The sequence below is a fragment of the Cyprinus carpio genome, chromosome B22 (genome assembly GCF_018340385.1).
Source record: "Cyprinus carpio isolate SPL01 chromosome B22, ASM1834038v1, whole genome shotgun sequence".
Lineage (NCBI taxonomy): Eukaryota > Metazoa > Chordata > Actinopteri > Cypriniformes > Cyprinidae > Cyprinus > Cyprinus carpio.
Window position 1 is genome coordinate 10,731,201 of NC_056618.1, and position 12,104 is coordinate 10,743,304.

General features: G+C 37.3%; 1 pseudogene; it reads right to left on the bottom strand.

The window, feature by feature from the left end:
* Positions 1–3,395: 3,395 nt before the first annotated feature.
* On the bottom strand, positions 3,396–4,823 carry LOC122141378 (annotated as a pseudogene).
* Between the last annotated feature and the right edge of the window lie 7,281 nt (positions 4,824–12,104).

Consider the following 12,104-nt stretch of genomic DNA (forward strand, 5'->3'; position numbering starts at 1 on the left):
TCACAGCGTCACGACGTAAGCTGTCCCAAAGTCAGAATGCGCACTTGGAAGACCGCATTTGAAGTGCGAATGCGTCATCGCGGCGCGACGAAGGCTGACGAGTTTCGAAAGCGACTTCAAATGCGCCCTTCATTTCCCATGAAAATGAAGTGTACATCTTATGGACACTTCGCACTCTTCCATATCCCAGAATCACTTGCGCGCATATGACGAATGTGTTTATATTCAGAGGCAGGTGAGAGTTCTGTGGAGGACTTCACATTGAAATGTAAGTATTGTGTTTTCATTTACTCAAATACCTAGCGAAAGTGTTTAAAGGCAGGGATTTTTTTTTAACATAAAGCCCACAAACAATAAGACAACCTCTATATAAGGTAATGGTCTTTCCCTTTGTTGTTTCTGTAGTGCAGTCATGCAAGAGATGTCTACAAATGTTTTAACCAAACTTAAGCACTACAGTATTTTGTATGCATGTCCTGCTGTGTCATATTTTCTAATGTTGAGATTGCAAACCTGTCTTTTTTCATAAGTGTTTTCAATTTATTTTGTTTTAATATTGTTGTGGAGAAAGTGAGCATGTGTTTTTGTTGTTAACAGGCATGGTTTATTTGTGAAGGGTCCTGAGACAGGTGAGGGAGCGAGTGGACAGGGAGGACATCAAACTCAAACAAATACATTCTTCATTAGCGAAAAGAAAACAGTGGGAAAAAAATGAGTACATTACAGTTTTTCCAATATATTTTTTAAATGTCATATTGTCAATGAAACAACCTAATTTCTGTAGTTTATTTTTGTGACGCAAGTTAAAAATGAAATGCATAAATTGTATACATTATTCATTTTTTGTGTGTAATTTATTCGTAAATAAGCCTGGGTACTTTCTGGTACATTTTGTATTTGTTTTGCATATTAACATGTGTAAATAAAAGAAAAGTGCTTGTTTTTATTTTTTTTTTTTTTTTTTTATCTTTTTTTTTTTTTCTGGCAAAAGTTTGTTTTATGTTTTTTATTTTTTTTTAATGTTTGTAATTTTTTTTGCATTTAATGGAATTGTTCTATACATAATAGAAAGTACTTTTTACAACCATTTACAACATAGTTTAGGTTTAACATCAGAAAAACAGCATCAGTTTGAGCCCGGCCCTGCCTCCATGTGTTCTGGGGTCTTCAGGAGGTCAGTCTCTTGGTGAATGGCCAGCACCTCCTCAGAGACTTGGAGGACAATGCGGTGACAGTGGAACGAGGCACATGTCAAACACTCTGGAGACCATCTGTATGATGTACCACTAGCCGACAGAAGAGAAGCACCAGGGTCTGGATCATGGCACACCATCCATGTTGCCGTTCACTTCCCAGTAGATCCAGCAGCACAGTCAGGGTCTCCCTGCTCAGAACAAAACCATTAAACACCTGTCCAGCGCTGGCACATTCAGCTTTATCCTGCAGTACAGGGGTCTGGTCTGATTTAGGGAAAGAAGGAAAATAGAAATTGTTTAGAGCTATGACAATGTAATTAGTACGAGAAATATTGACATACTTTAGTAAACTACTTTTAGTAACTACCAGTACCATATTGGGGAAAAACCACTACTCATATTTAAAACCTTTTAAACCCAAAAATATAAATTACAATCCTGGAGCAACTGAAGGGTGAGTAAATGATTACACAATTTTTCATTTTTTGGCTGAACTATCCTTTAAGTAAAAGTATTATCTTGCATACTCTAATATACTTCAGGTATTGAGAGTAAAAGTAAAGGTATGTGCAGTATTGTCTTGAAAAAAAGAATTTGTCAGGATGGTTTTACATTTATAATACTGCTGCACTTCTGTGTATGTTGCAGTTTACTTCTAAATATGTTCAAGGTTATTACATTTAAAGCTGCTGAACATTAAGCTGTACTATGCTCTATTTTTTTAAATACAGTTTTATTTTTATGGTTAACTGCCTAAAAAAATACGTGTTGTAAACCTGTCTACATATGGTCAGGACAATAAACTACATAAAATTGCACCTTTGTAAGATATCAGTCAGCATTTGAACTGCTATGTGTGTATTTTGTAGTTTTTCATATGTATCATTACATTATTCAAGTAAGCTCCAAGCCAGTACCTGCATTTAAAGTTGTAATCCGACGAAGATCGCAGTAAACCAGTGTAGTTTACCTTGACTCGGTCTTGGCTAAGCCTGAGGTTCATCACCGTCTCCTCCATTATGAGTAAATCATCAAAACAAAAACGAGCAGTTCTGGCTCCTCCTATCCTGGCAGGACTGTCCTCTCGTCAGAGCTCTTCTTGCACTGTTGCTATGCGACAGAGCGCTAATCGGAAACACCTGGTGACGGAATTAGGAAATCCTGTGAAGGCGGAGCATCTCACGCACTTCGGAGGACCCTTTGTGCACTTCGGAGGTCTGTTCTTCGAAGTCCGTGGCCTTCGAAGTGTGCACACTCAACTTTGGGACACAGCTATTGTGTTTATGTGGGGTTATATTACAAATAAAAACCAAGCACTGCTACAGTTCGTAAAACAGCTGCTGAGGGAGTGACGGTGAATTTGATATCTCTCTTTTCTGACTGCCGTAACACTCTCTCAATATATTTTTCCTCGTTTTGAAAGTCGTAGAAACACTTTTTGAGCAAATGGGAACGGAAAAATCATAGCTGCAGTCTCAATCCCGTTCACTCAACTGTAACGACTTCCGCTTTATTACATTACTGTAGCCTACATTATCAGATTAATAATAAAAAATTCTGTAGCTTGCAGATATAAAATGAGCTAGGCCTATTTAATAATAATTTTTAAAAATGAAAAAAAAAAAAAAAAGAAGTTTTTAGTGGTATAAGAATTAGCTTAATAAATTTAAACATTTACAAATAACATAGGCTAACCTGAGCTTTACAGTATATGTGGCACTCTGCTGAACTCATTATAATATACTTCGTTTGTATTCCTCCAGGAGGCGCTCAACATAATAAATGTAATAAAACACAAGAGACTCTTGAAGCTCAGAGTGAAAAACTTTATTGATAAATGCAATCAAATGTGGCAAATATACAGCCGTCAAGAGAGATCTTATCTGAAGAAAATATAAACAAAGACTTTCCAACTGGATGAAAAGATTAAAATATCATTAGAAATGAAAGCATTTTATATTACATAATCTAGCATTAGCAAAGCAATTCAGTATTTTTCATGACAAATATTCGCATTTTGAGCATTAATGTAAGTATATATTACGGTTTGCTCTCAAATCATCTTCTAGGATGGAAATGAGCCACCTATAAATGAGCATAAACACCAGCATATTAATATTTAAAGCCATTGGAAATAAAGATTAATAAATTATATTTTTTAATAAGTTATATGAAAAAAGACCACAATTACATACCTGATGAGTGAATGTGTGCTGGATCCTGTTTAGCTCTTCTGGATCTGATGTCATAAACCAGAATAACAACAGTAGCCACGCCCACCAGAGCAGAGAGGACCAATCGGATCACAGCTTCAGTAGAACCACAACAGTGTTCAGAGTCTGAGGAATAAACACATCACACTGAGATCAGCTCAGTCAATAAACACTAATATCAGCTCTAATATCAGCGCTGCTGAACCTGAACATGTGTGACAGAGCTTGCTGATGTCCAGATGTTGAGTCTGCTTGCTGCTGGGATTGTTGAGCACACAGCTGTAGCTGTTTTTATCCTGATATTCCACCTCCAGAGGTAGAGAGAGACTGATGCTGAGATTAGACACACTGATGCTGGACAATAAACTGTTTCCTTTGTACCAGGAGAGAGTCACATGACCCACATTCACCACTGAACACACCAATGAACAGTTTGATCATGATGATGATGATGATGATGAAGAACAGTTTGAAGAGTTACTGCTGATGACAGGAACCGGCAGACGAGCTGAAAACATGAGAAATATGAACAAATCTAATCAATAGTCTTATTTTCAGTTTAATGTGTTCAACAGTCTGTAATTTCAAACTGTAAAATGATTATATTTGAAGGACAGGACAAATGATCTCTACTCACCATAGACAGAGACTCTGAATGCTTTTGTTGACAAATTTCTTTTGCTTATCCAGTTACTGAGTGTATAAATACCAGCATGTTTAGTTGTAATGTTTATGATGGTCAGAGATCCAGTTTGATTGTCCAGCTTCATTCCGTCTTCAAATATCTCAAACGCATAAGAAGAAAGGATTCTAATTCCACTAAAAGCTCTTTCAAATACAGGTGTTGCAGCCATGTCAATTTTATACTCCCAAGACAGTCTATCATTTTCACTTATTTCAGTAAGTTCAGTGTTTAGAGTAACAGAATCTCCCTCTGTTACTGATATTTCTTCTGCATCACAAACATACTCTGAAACAGGGTTTGTCACAGATTGAGACTTTTAAATAACCTTTGATTGTTTAAAAAAGTAATAGCTTGACATATAAATTTCACTTTAAAATGTAAGCAGGTGAAATAAATGAAACTCACCAATGACAGACAGCCTGAATCTTATCACTGGTCGGCTGGGTGTTACTGTATAATCTCCAGCATGTTCAGTTGTGATGTTTGTGATGGTCAGATATCCAGTTTGACTGTCCAGCTTCAGTCTGTCTCTGAATCTCCCGTCAAGAACATCATCATATACAGTCATGCTGCCGGTCATTACATTGATATCAACAATCATATCATTGTCAAACCACCACTGAATCCTGCCAAACCACTTTATTTGAGTAAAACCAGTGTTAAGAGTGACAGACTCTCCAACTATAACCAGCAATTGCACCAGACTGGTAGAACTACAAAACACTCCTGAAGAACAGAGTTTATCACTTGATGTCAGTTTGATGAAGCTCATTAAAATACTTTTAATCATTTAAATGTGAAGTGAAACTCAACAACCCCACGCCACAAACACCAACCAGAACAAAACTGATTTGAGAAGCATTTTCTTCATCGGGTTCACGATAGTGAGGCTTAAAATGTCTGAAAACACTCTGAAACACGACTGAAGAACTGATATTTATCTGGTTGAATCCTCCTCTACAGGATTCGACCTGCATCACAGTGTGATTTATCAGAGGAAGTCATGAAAATGAACAAGCTTTTACTGATCTCACATTTGATAACAAATTCATTCCCTGTATGAAAACTAAATAAATAGCAAATAGCAAAACAGTGAAATGCTGAACGAGTGTCGGATTAGATATCCATGATATATTCATCATAATTTATTCCAATTTCTTAGATTTAATCAATAAATTCATTTAGAATAACATGACACTAAGGGACTGTCACTGTTACCAACCAAATGAAATCAGTATCAACAAAATCCATCTTTGCATTGCAAAGGAAACACAGAAGCTGCATCTTAAAGGAACAGATCACCTAAAAATGACATACAGTGGAGAAATGTAGCATCACCAATGGATCCTCTGCAGTGAATGGGTGCCGTCCAAATGAGAGTCCAAACAGCTGATAAAAAACATTGCAATAGCCGGAAGTGACAGTTTAAAATCCACAAGTAACCCACACCTCTCCAATCCATCAATTAACATCTTGAGAAGACAAAACCTGCGTGTTTGATAGAAACAAATCCATTATTAAGATGTTTTTAACTAAAATACAAGTCTGTAATCTCTTCTAATCCATATATTGCTTGGTCCGCCTAATTGAATTAAAAAATGTGCAACCATAATTAAGTTAAACTAAGTGTCATGTTAGCAGTTTGCATTGTATGCAGGAGCGAATATTAAGCTTATTAGCAGTAGTATGAAGCATCTGTGTTTATACAGCTGGAGCAAAATGCAGTTTAGACTATATGTAATTGCTCAGAGGACACGCCTATAGTAATGGACATGAAACAGTTTAAATTAAATAAACATTCCTGTGTATGCATTTCAACAGGGCTCCGCCATATACATCAGCGATTATCCCAGTGTTCATGTTCATTATTTCTAAGGTCGATGTTTTGATTGTGATGAGTGTGTGGTTGATTTTAGCTGCACACAGCATCAGAAGCACACACTTATCGCAGTCATATCAATGACAGTGCTGCAGGAGATGCTGAAGATCACTATCTACGGCTGTAACAGTTAGTTCCGAGTTAAATGCATTATGGGTAGTTTAGTCCCTCCAAGAGTTGTCATGACAGAACAACAACACAGAGACAATAAAAAAATAAGATGGAATAAAAATACACATATGTAAATATAAATAGACAAAAATAGAAAATAAATTGAAAAATGAAATAAATTGAATGTACAGTTGTGCTATAGATAATAGAATAGGTATATAATGAGATGTAGGGATGTACTAGGAAGTAGGGTGGTAACTAATAAATATAAGGTTATTGCACATATTTTTTTGCACAATGGGTGTGTGTGTGGTGGTGGGGGGGGGGGGCATAAAACTGTTCATAAGGTAGATTACCCGGGGGAAGAAACTGTTCTTGTGTCTGTGTGTCCTGCTATTTGGGGCTCTCTAGCGCCGGCCAGATGGCAAAAGTTCAAAAAGGGGATGACTTGGATGGGAGGGGTCCCTTTTCCTCACTCTGGATGTACAGTGCACAGCATGAACGAGTACACCCCCTCTTAAACTTAACAAATTTAGCAATTACTCTTTACTCAGAAGACACGTTAGGGTTCTTTGAAGATGTAATGTTCCAACAAGCCTGTTTGATCAATTACCAAAGAAGAATGGCAAAATTATTCAGCAAAATAAGATTTTCTTATCAAAGTGATACTTTTTTGTTGCAAATATGAGTACACCCTCCTGAAAGTTACTAAAAAAAAAGTGTATAGGTTAAAGGCTATTTTTGATCAACAGGTAAGTATATTGAACCAAAACTTTTAAAGACAAGTAATTTCCTGGCAATTAGTGTTATATAGCCCACTGAATCATACTCAGACTTAATGCTGGCAGCAGTGGAAGCACTTGGGAAAGAACTGCCAGGTGACTTATTTCCTAGCATAAAAGAGGCAACGGTACAAGAGGAAAACCAAATTATTGTTTTAAGTGTGAAAAATAGCAGAAGTAGCACCACCATTCAAAAACAATGGATTTGTTACAAGGCTTCTGAAATAATCAGGTCTTCACTTTAAGTTATCATTTAGTGATGAGTGGATTTTTGCTAGAAAAAGAGCATGAGAAATACCATGCAAGTGTCTCAAAGCAAGCAAAAGCTATGAAAAGAGTGACACTTTATCTCACAGAGAATGACGCAGGCTGCAGAAGTGACATGCATGCTTGTTTTCACCACTAGAATTACCGACTGTAGCCAAATCAAAATAAACTCATTTAACCTCTTGCAAGGCCCATATTTACAAAATAGAGACTTCTGGGAATCCATACTCTGGTCTCATGAGACCAATCATTTCGAATCCAAAAGCATCCAAAATATTCTGGTGTTGCTAGAGGAGGAGTACAGTGAGAAGTGCCTGGTTCCCACAGTGTCGTTCAGTGGTAGTAAAGCTTATTTTTAGCTTGGGAGATATCATCAGGAAACACGGTGTTAGCTTTCACTGTTATGCTGATGATACTCAGCTCTATATTTCTTCGCGGCCTGGCGAAACATACCAATTTGAAAAACTAACGGAATGCATAGTCGATATAAAAAAACTGGATGACGAGTAATTTCTTACTGCTAAATTCTGAAAAAACAGAGGTGTTAATTATAGGGCCTAAAAGCTCTGCATGTAATAACCTAGAACGCTGTCTAAGACTTGAAGGCTGCTCTGTCAATTCTTCGTCATCAGTTAGGAACCTAGGTGTGCTATTTGATAGCAATCTTTTCTTAGAAAGCCACGTTTCTAGCATTTGTAAAACTGCATTTTTCCATCTCAAAAAATATATCTAAATTAAGGCCTATGCTCTCAATGTCAAATGCAGAAAGAAATGTTAATCATGCGTTTATGACCTCAGGTTAGATTTATTGTAATGCTTTATTGGGTGGTTGTTCTGCACGCTTAATAAACAAACTCCAGTTAGTCCAAAATGCAGCAGCTAGAGTTCTTACTAGAACCAGGAAGTATGATCATATTAGCCCGGTTCTGTCAACACTGCACTAGCTCCCTATCAAAGATCGTATAGATTTTAAAATCTTGCTTATTACTTATAAAGCCCTGAACGGTTTAGCACCTCAGTATTTGAACGAGCTCTTGTTACATTATAGTCCTCCACATCTGCTCCGTTCTCAAAACTCAGGCAATTTGATAATACCTAGAATATCAAAGTCAACTGCGGGCGGCAGATCCTTTTCCTGTTTAGCGCCTATATAAATAAAGGTGACTTGACTTTTATATAGGGATGAATGAGTGCTGAAGGTGTGAGTTAATGTTAATGTTAATCCTCTCTGACAAATTTAACCAGTAATTTATTACATGGTAACAGAAGGAAATGGAACAGAAGCAAATGAAACCATTAAAACAAATTTTAAACTCACTAAGCAGATGCCACAAACAAACAGAACAAAACTAATTTGAGAAGCATTTTCTTCTTTGGTTCACGATAGTGATGCTTAAAATGTCTGAAAACACTCTGAAACATGACTGAAGAACTGATATTTATCTGGTTAAATCCTCCTTCAACAGGATTTTACCTGCATCACAGTGTGATTTATCAGAGGAAGTCATGAAAATAAACAAGATTTTGCTGATCTTAACAAATTCTGGTCCTGTAAGAAAAAAACTAATAGCAAAAGAGTGAAATGCTGCATGAGTGCTGAATTAGATATGCATAATAGATTCATCACATTTTATACCAATTTCTTAGATTTAATCAATAAATTCCATTTAGAATAGCAAGACAGTATGAAACATCTTTACTAGGTGTTCGCACATGTTCGTTTACATTGTAGATACTCCTCGCACGCTAGAACGTATCGTCGCATTGTGTAACACAACATTTTACATATCTCAACATCCCCTATCCATCCAACTATAAGACATTCTAAAAGGTTGCTGTTTTCAATGGAGTGCACATTATAACTGTAATGAACATTAATAAATCAGGTTATAGCAGAAACAGGCATTCAGTTCTATGTTTTGAACTCTTTTTACTGCTTAACTCTTTCATTCAGCTTTTCACATAGTCCTTGTATTGCACTGGCTTAATTATGATTTGTCCAGACCTTGTGCATGTTCTTACTGTTGTCTCATTGCCTGTATTGATTGTTTTTGGTTTGCAGAGGTTGAGTGGTTTTTCTTTCAGCTGTCTTGTGGGTTTGTTCAACCACATCTCTTTAAGGTGTTTCGGTGAATTGCACTTTCTTCTGGATGTTCTTTGTTTGTGTCGCATACATCTCATGAAGATGGCTCCTGTTGCGTCTGATTGTGTTTCCATTTGGTGTTTGAACCAAGTAGCTTTTTGTCTCTTTGCAGTTTTTCATACACAGTCCCTGCGCTGTTTCTCCTCCCCTCCTGTCCAGCACTCTTACACACCATCCCAGGAATAGTGGAGGTAAGTCTCTACCACTACACTGATCATGATGTGTTTTCATCATTGTTGTCCTTTCTTCCAGGTGTTGTCTGTGTTCCAGTTTCACTGGATCTGCTGTGCATGACTTGGCAGGGAGTGGGTATAGGTCTGCCATGAGCAATTCTGCAGGGATGGGTAGATCACTGTCACTGGGCTTCACTCTGCACCTGCAACAAGGCTACTTGTACATCTCCTTTGTGTTGTATTGTTTCTTTTGTTTTCTTTGTTGTCTTTGTTTTGTTTTGCTTTTTTTGATTATGAGATTTAATGTTTTCAAATGTTCTTCTAAATAAATCCATTACTTTTTGGGTAGTGTGGTGAACTTGTGGTGTGTTTTGTATCCCCAATCAGTTACGATTTTTTTGAAGGGTTGTCCTGTGTACTGTGGTCCATTGTCTGTCATTATTTAACTGGTCGACCAAATAAAGAGATGTAACTTTGCTTTTTTTTTTTTTTTTTGTGCAACTGCGCGGCTGCTAATTAGGATTTGGCATTTCATATTTGGAAAAAATTAAGTATTCCAAAGGATATTTGATATTTGTCTTTTTATTGTAAGGCCTAAGGCACACCTGTGCAATAATCATGCTGTTCTGGACCAGCATCTCTGATATTGCCACCTCGTGAAGTGGATGGATTATCTCGGCAGCGAGAAGTATGCTCAATAACACAGATTTAGACAGATTTGTGAACAATATTTGAGGGAAATAGGCCTTCATGTACATAGAAAAAGTCTTAGATCTTTGAGTTCAGCTCATGAAAAATGAGGGAAAAACAAAGTGTTGGCGCTTATACCTTATTCAGTGTATAATTTTGGCAGCCCCTGAAATGGGCCAAAACCATCGACATTACCTGATAAATGCTACCCTTCATTCAGGACGATAATTCTATTGAATCGGACGCGGAGCAAGAAAGAACATAGGCCTAATGTATGTTATAATACATGCACACAGCAGTTGAATGATGAAGTTTGTCCTTTTAACTGATGCAACCTTTTAACTGAATGTATGTAACCAAATCTTTGCTGAATTAACTACAACATTAACAACAGAAACTCTTAAATAAGAGTGCACAGTTTATCTGTCAATCAGATGCATGTGAGATGAAGAGGGTCTGCTGAAGACTGTCATCATGCAGAGGTGTTCCATAGAATGTTCAGAATAAATAAATACAGTTGATGCTGTGAAAGCACTTACTATTCAGGGAAGAAAAGTTAGATTAGCTGGTATATATAGGCCATGATATTCTATGGTAGTCCTTCCATGAAAGTGTGTTGTATTATTGCCGTTTATTTCATGTGGTGGTATCTGTAACATGGAGGCAGAGACGTTCGGATCCATATGAAGGGTTTAATAAAGAGAATGGTCAAACAGACAATGATCAGAAAGAAAACAGCCGGCCAGGTATGTCAAGGATATCCAGAATCAACTAGCAGTAACAAAGCAGAGGTGGGGTGGGCAGGCAGAAGAGAGAACCAAAGAATCGGTATACACAATCCAAAAGTCAAACACACAGAAGGGAACAAAAGGGAAGCACGCTAGGAAATGAGCAGACAGAACTAAACAAGACTTCTCGCCTCCCCAGCTGATCGCAGGAGTGTGCTGCTTTCTATATGTGTGTGTCTGTGCGTGTATTAGCTGCAGCGTGTGTGTGTGTGTGTAATTAGATGCAGGTGTGTGTGTGTGCAATCAGTCCCAGGTATAAGGCAGGATAACTGGAGTTCAGAATGGAAATACCAGATTATCCATTTATGGATAAATATACATATAACTGCTGTGCCGGGTTGCTCATATTTATCACATGCTGTAAAATGCTCCTCCCCGCACTCCAAACGGGGTTGCCTTTGGATGAGAATCCAAAAAAGGACCGGTGGGAGGTTGTCCTGCTCCACTTCACAGTTGCAGTGAAAGTAGAGTTTTATAATGACAGGACAACACTGTTTTTTAATACAACACTTTATTCAACAGGATGAACCGCTCATTCCGCACATCATACATCATTATGCTATTTCTGGGCCATTGCACATGCGCAAACCTTTCAGTTTCGGGGTTTAATTTGAGTGTTTACATGCATTCTCAATCATATTAGCTTCCAGAAGAGATCAGATGTGATTCAGATTTAGTTAAATTTGATTGTTTTAGGTGTTTACATGAAGGCTCTTCAGTCCGATTGAGCCATCAATCCGAACACTGGCTAAATGGATTATTATTTGGTTGCATATAAATGTAGCCGGGTCACATCCCAAAACCCTTCAAGCTGATGGTTATTAAGCCTTCATTAAGAAACCGTGAATCTACTATAGTGAACTGGCAAAATTATAGACCAATTTCAAATCTCCTATTTATGTCTAAAATTTTTAGAAAAATGTTGTGTCTGCCTCAATTGTGCTCCTTCCTGCAAAAATGATATCTATGAAGTGAATTTTGCTTCTTTGCGCCAGACCAAGGTCATGCATCTCGTTGCTTGTTTTACTTGATTCTTAGTAAAGGCGCTTGATACTATAGATCATGACATTCTCTATTTATCGGGACATAAAACTATATGTGTGTATTCAAGGGGCAGGCTTTTTAGATGGTTTAGATCCTATCGACGATCACTACCACTTTGTTTATTTAAATGGTA